Source organism: Hibiscus syriacus, unplaced genomic scaffold (genome assembly GCF_006381635.1).
Source record: "Hibiscus syriacus cultivar Baekdansim isolate YM2019G1 unplaced genomic scaffold, ASM638163v2 tig00113156_pilon, whole genome shotgun sequence".
Taxonomy (NCBI): Eukaryota; Viridiplantae; Streptophyta; class Magnoliopsida; order Malvales; family Malvaceae; genus Hibiscus; species Hibiscus syriacus.
Window position 1 is genome coordinate 614,547 of NW_024063446.1, and position 6,000 is coordinate 620,546.

The following is a 6,000-nucleotide window of genomic DNA, read 5'->3' on the forward strand; positions in this document are numbered from 1 at the left end:
TTTGGCGTCATTATCTTTATGGGGAGCGTTGTTACTTATATACTGATCATAAGAGCCTGAAGTACCTGATGACTCAAAAAGAATTAAATTTGAGGCAACGTAGATGGGTAGAGTTCTTAAAGGATTATGATGTGATAATTGACTATCATCCCGGAAAGGCTAATGTGGTAGCAGATGCTCTGAGTAGAAAGACGTTTGCAGCTTTACGAGTTATGGATGCAAGATTATCTTTAACGGGAGACGATGGTCTTTGTGCAGAATTAACCCTTAGACCAGCATGGTTGGAACGAATAGGAGAATTGCAATGTAAAGATGAAGTGTGTTTGAAAATAATTGAGCAAGTAAAGAACAAAGAGATTAAAGACTTTGAGATTAAGTCAGATGGAAATCTATATTGTAAAGGAAGAATTGTAATACCCGACAATGACGACTTGAAGAAGGAGATATTAACAGAGGCTCATTGCAGTCCGTTAACGATGCACCGGGTGGAACCAAGATGTATATGGATTTGAAGGATCGATTTTGGTGGTCAGGGATGAAGCGAAGCATCACAGAATTTGTGTCTAAGTGTTTGATATGTCAACAAGTCAAAGCCGAGCATCAAGTTCCATCAGGATTATTGCAACCGCTTTTCATTCCTCAATGGAAGTGGGAAAATGTTACGATGGATTTTGTTTCGGGGTTACCCTTGACCCCGAACAAAAGAGAATCAATCTGGGTAATTGTTGATCGATTAACTAAGTCAGCGCATTTCCTCCCGGTTAGAACAGATTTCTCTATGGAAAAGTATGCAGAGCTGTATATTAGAGAAGTTATTAGATTGCATGGAGTACCTGTTTCCATAGTCTCTGATCGGGACCCTCGATTCACTTCTAGATTCTGGAAATCTTTGCATGGAGCGTTGGGGACTCGTTTAAACTTTAGTACGGCTTTTCATCCTCAGACTGATGGGCAATCAGAGAGAACTATTCAGATATTGGAAGATATGTTGAGAGCGTGCGTAATGGAATTTAAAGGATCATGGGAAAAGTATTTACCGCTGGCAGAGTTCGCTTACAACAATAGTTATCAGTCTAGTATAAAGATGGCCCCCTATGAAGCATTATATGGAAGAAAATGTCGTACTCCATTAAATTGGTATGAACTCAAAGACCGAAGTGTTCTTGGTCCGGATTTAATTCAAGATGTAGAATAGAAAGTTCGAGAAATTCAGTATAACCTCAAAGTGGCCTCTGATCGGCAAAAGTCCTATTCTGATCTTAAAAGGAAAGAAATTGAATTTCAAGTTGGAGATAAAGTGTTTTTAAAAGTGTCTCCATGGAAGAAGGTGTTGAGATTTGGTCGGAAAGGAAAATTGAGTCCTCGGTTTATTGGACCATATGAGATTGTAAAGAGAGTAGGACCTGTAGCATATCAGCTAACTTTACCACCTGAGATGGAAAAGATACATGATGTTTTTCACGTTTCAATGCTTCGAAGATATAGATCTGACCCTTCTCATATCGTGACACCAGAAGAGATTGAGGTTCGTCCTGACTTGACTTATGAGGAAGAACCGATTCAAATTTTAGCACATGAAGTTAAGCAATTGAGGAACAAGATTATTCCTTTGGTCAAAGTATTGTGGAGAAATCACAAAGTAGAAGAAGCAACATGGGAGCGTGAAGAAGATATGCGACATCAATACCCACATTTGTTTGTGCAATGAAAATTCGAGGACGAATTTTCTTAAGGGGGAGAGATTTGTAACATCCTCCATGTCGGGTGAGTGATTAATTTGCAAAGTTTCAACATTTGGTGATTAAAGTAGAATAATTACATAGTTTAAAATGTATGGTTAGTAAATTTGAGATGGAAGTAAGGACCAAATGGTCATTTGTAAGTAATTTTTAATTAAAAATAAAATGTTATGGGGTTATATGAGACCCACGTGTGACATTAGGTTCCAGAACCCTCCCATTTCTTCTCCCTTCTTCCTTATTTTCTCTCTTCCTTCTCTCAACGTGGAGCTTGCAAGTAAAGGTAAGAATCTGAACCTTGGTAGTTTCTTTGATTTTTAAGATTGGAAATGAAAGCTTGGATGTTATATAAGCTAAAGGAAAGCTTATATGACATTAAAACAACAAGATAAGTGTTTTAGAGAATGATTTGGAAAATGAATTTTTAGATGAAATTTTGATAGGAATGAGTTTTTGAAGGTTGAATAAGATTTTTGACTTGTCAAGAAGCTAACTAAGAAGTATGAGGTGTTAGAATTCAAATTAGAACATATTGGAATTTGGGTTGGATTCTTAAATTCTACATGGAGAATTAGATTTCTAAGTTTTAGAGGTATTTAATGGATAATAATTAGTTAAAGTAAGTGTATGAAAGCTAAGTAGTAAAGAGAGTGAAATATGTATGTTTGAGCTGAAATGGGATGATTTCCGAGCTCAAATTAGGATTTTCGGGCTAGGGGAATCGGTACCCATTCAAGGGGAACCGATACCCCTTCAACGAATATGATTTCCAGAATGCTAGAGGGGAATCGATACCCCCAGGGGGAACCGATACCCCCTCATCGTATATGAAATTCCAGAATGCTAGAGGGGAATCGATACCCCCAGGGGGGAACCGATTCCCCCATGAGAAAAAAGAAAGAAAGAAAAGAAAGCAAGACTAAGCTATAAATTCTTTAAATTAGTAAGCTATTAAAGCTTAATTTCAAGACATAGACATCTGATGATCATCTTGAAAATTATGTTTATGTAGATACCGAGCCTACTCGAGTTTGGGAACAATCTACAAGTAGAATTGATCGAGGAAAAGGCAAAGAAGTATAGGTGAGTGCATATGCATAGCATGAATATAGTATTATATTCAGTTCTAGACTTGTGATAAGTCTAGATTCCATATTTTGACATATGATCACATTCCATATTATGATACATGACATGAATTTATATTAAATGTATTACATGACATGAATTCATATGATATGTATTGCATGACATGAATATGCAGAAAAGTTATATGAGCTATGTGATAAAGGTATGTAAATGATATGACTATGTGATAAAGGTATGGAAATAATATGACTACGTGATATGAACTACGGGAAATGTATAAGCCCATGTTATGTAGATGAGAACTATAGGTATAGTTGGCATGCCAAGGGTAGAGGGTATACTCGGTTCTTTAGGACATATGTATATCCTTTGGAACCTGTGTGAAGTCTTGAAAGACACATACTTGATCCATAGTATATGTATATGATTCTTAAGGAATTCTATGTGGTCCTTATGGACATCATTATATGGCACTACGGTGCAATTCTACGGGCACTTCGGTGCAATTCTACGGGCACTTCGGTGCAATTCTACGGGGCACTTCGGTGCATTTATATGAGCTGTGGTGACAGCATAGTGCACAACCTCACATTACTCAAATACCTTAGGTTCTCAATATGCTATCATGGGCCAATAAACTTATTAATACAGATTCATGAATGTTACAGTCATACGCTTACAGGTATGGATATTAATGAAGTATACTACATTGATTAAGTACATGTTTGCATCTCATCTCATATGATCCTGACATTTTCATTACATTATATTGCCTGTTATTATTATTGCCTCACTAAGTCGATGACTTAGCGTGTGAGTGTTTTACACGTAGGATCCGAGGAATTAGACGAGACAGGTGAAGCAGCTTGACAGTATTACTCCTGCAACCATCAGATCAGAAGCAACTTAATCAGTAGGTCATTTTGTGATGTAAATAGCAGTTGGCATGTAATTAAAGGGTTAAGTTGTGTATGCTCTGAATATTTTGGTAAACTTATATTTCAGTATGTATATTATTGTATTTTCTTAATACAAGTACAAATATTTTACTATTATTTATTAAGAGTTGTGTTTTAAAGTCAATGTAGTATCTCTGACTCATATCCGGGTCGGGTATGGGTTGGGGGTGTTACATGACTTCGATCAAGTAGGGCCTGGTTAAATTTAATGTGCCCTCTTTGAACTTGTTCCACCAGTATGCACCTTGGCCATCAATTGTGCCGTTGTTACCTTAACTTGCAAGTCAAAAACAAAACAATCATTTTTCTAAACTCGAACTTATAACAAAATAGTCACTCTCCATTACCAGCCCGTAGCCTAGCGGAAGATGGTGAGTCTTGGTTTCGAGTTTACCTAGCCTAGTAACGGAAGATGGTGAGTCTTGGTTTCGAGTTTACCCGTAATGACAACATCGGTGAGGTTGGTGCCAAAAATAAGACTGCTGAACCTTCCACCGGCAGCGTCTCTTCCCCTACCGTAAGAAGGCAGAACTGGAAGATGATGCCACTCCGATTCATCCTGTTTATCATGAAAAAACATTCATGCTCACGATGTTACTTTTAAACAAGAAAAGCTTACATAGTTTCAAGTTTTATTTATAAATTAATCAGTTTTTTGCCAAATCTTATAGCATCAAAGATAAATCCATATTCAATGACTACCTGAGCTCCTAGAATAACTGCATCCTTATGGATGAAAAGTAAATGACTGGTGAGATTAAAGCTCCCTGTTAGCCATTTCCCCGGCGGGACAACAAGCTGTGCACCGCCATCCGCCGCCAGCTGGCTGAGATTCACTATCGCGGCTTTGAACGCCTCCGTGTTGGAGGTTTTACCATCTCCGACTCCACCAAAATCGGTTAAAACCGTGTTGTGTTTCCGATAATTAAGTGTAGAATCAAAATAGAGTAAAAACTCTAATTGATCGAGAGAAAAAACTCTCTTTAGAATATCTCACAAAATTGCTAAAGGGAAGAACTCTAAGAAAGCTTTCAAATGCTTATAATTAAGCTTGATTGTTGAATGATAAAATTCAAATACAAGTAGGGTATTTATAGGTTACAAGAAACAATCTAAACCACTCATTAAAATAAACACTAAATAATCTAAACCATTGAAATTAAAACATGAGAAAATACTTAATTTTCACCTAACTAAATTGATGTAAGCAATGACATCAAAACTAAATTGATGTAAGCAATGACATCAAATTAATTTAGGTGTGAACATATAGGCTAATATTGAATTTTCAACACTCCCCCTCAATGTTAGCCTCCATTCTTTGAATCACGCCATGCTGACGACGGAAATGTTCAAACTTTCCAACACTCAAGCTTTTGTAAACAAGTCAGCAATTTGCTCATCTGTCTTGATTTGCCTCATCTCAATCTCTTCTTGCAAACTTTTTCCCTAACAAAGTGGTAATGTACTTCCACATGTTTAGTTCTTGCATGAAAGACAGGATTCTCCGCCAGCCGAATTGCCGATTGGTTGTCACAATACAACGGAATTGCATAATCTACTGGTTGATGTAGATTATTCATCACTGTATCAACCATGTACTCTCTTGAGCTGCCATTGCTGCTGCTCGATACTCAGCTTCAGTGGTTGACAATGATACTGTTGGTTGTCTTTTGCTACACCAAGAAATTGTTCCGGAGCCAAGCTTAACACATACCCAGTTGTTGATCTCCTGGTGTCATGATCTCATGCATAATCAGCATCACAATAACCAACTAACTTGCAGTCTTCACCTTTCTTGTACAAAAGACCATAGTCAATTGTATTCTTCACATATCTCAGTATTCGTCGAACTGCTTCCAAATGAGGCTTCTTTGGATTTTGCATATACCGACTCATCACACCAACTGCATAAGAAATGTCAGGTCGGGTCAATGTTAAGTAGATCAGACTACCTACCAATTGTCGATACATTGTTGCATCTTCCAAATCTTTTCCTTCATGTGCACACATTTTGATATTGGTTCCATTGGCGTTGAAGTTGACTTGCATTCGAGCATTCCAAACCTCTTCAGCAAATCTTTAGCATATTTCTGTTGACATAGAAATATTCCTTCGTGTGTACGATCAACCTCTAGACCAAGGAAGTGCTTAAGTTGTCCAAGTTCCTTCATCTGGAAACTAACTGATAAATTCTCCTTCGTCTGAAGAAT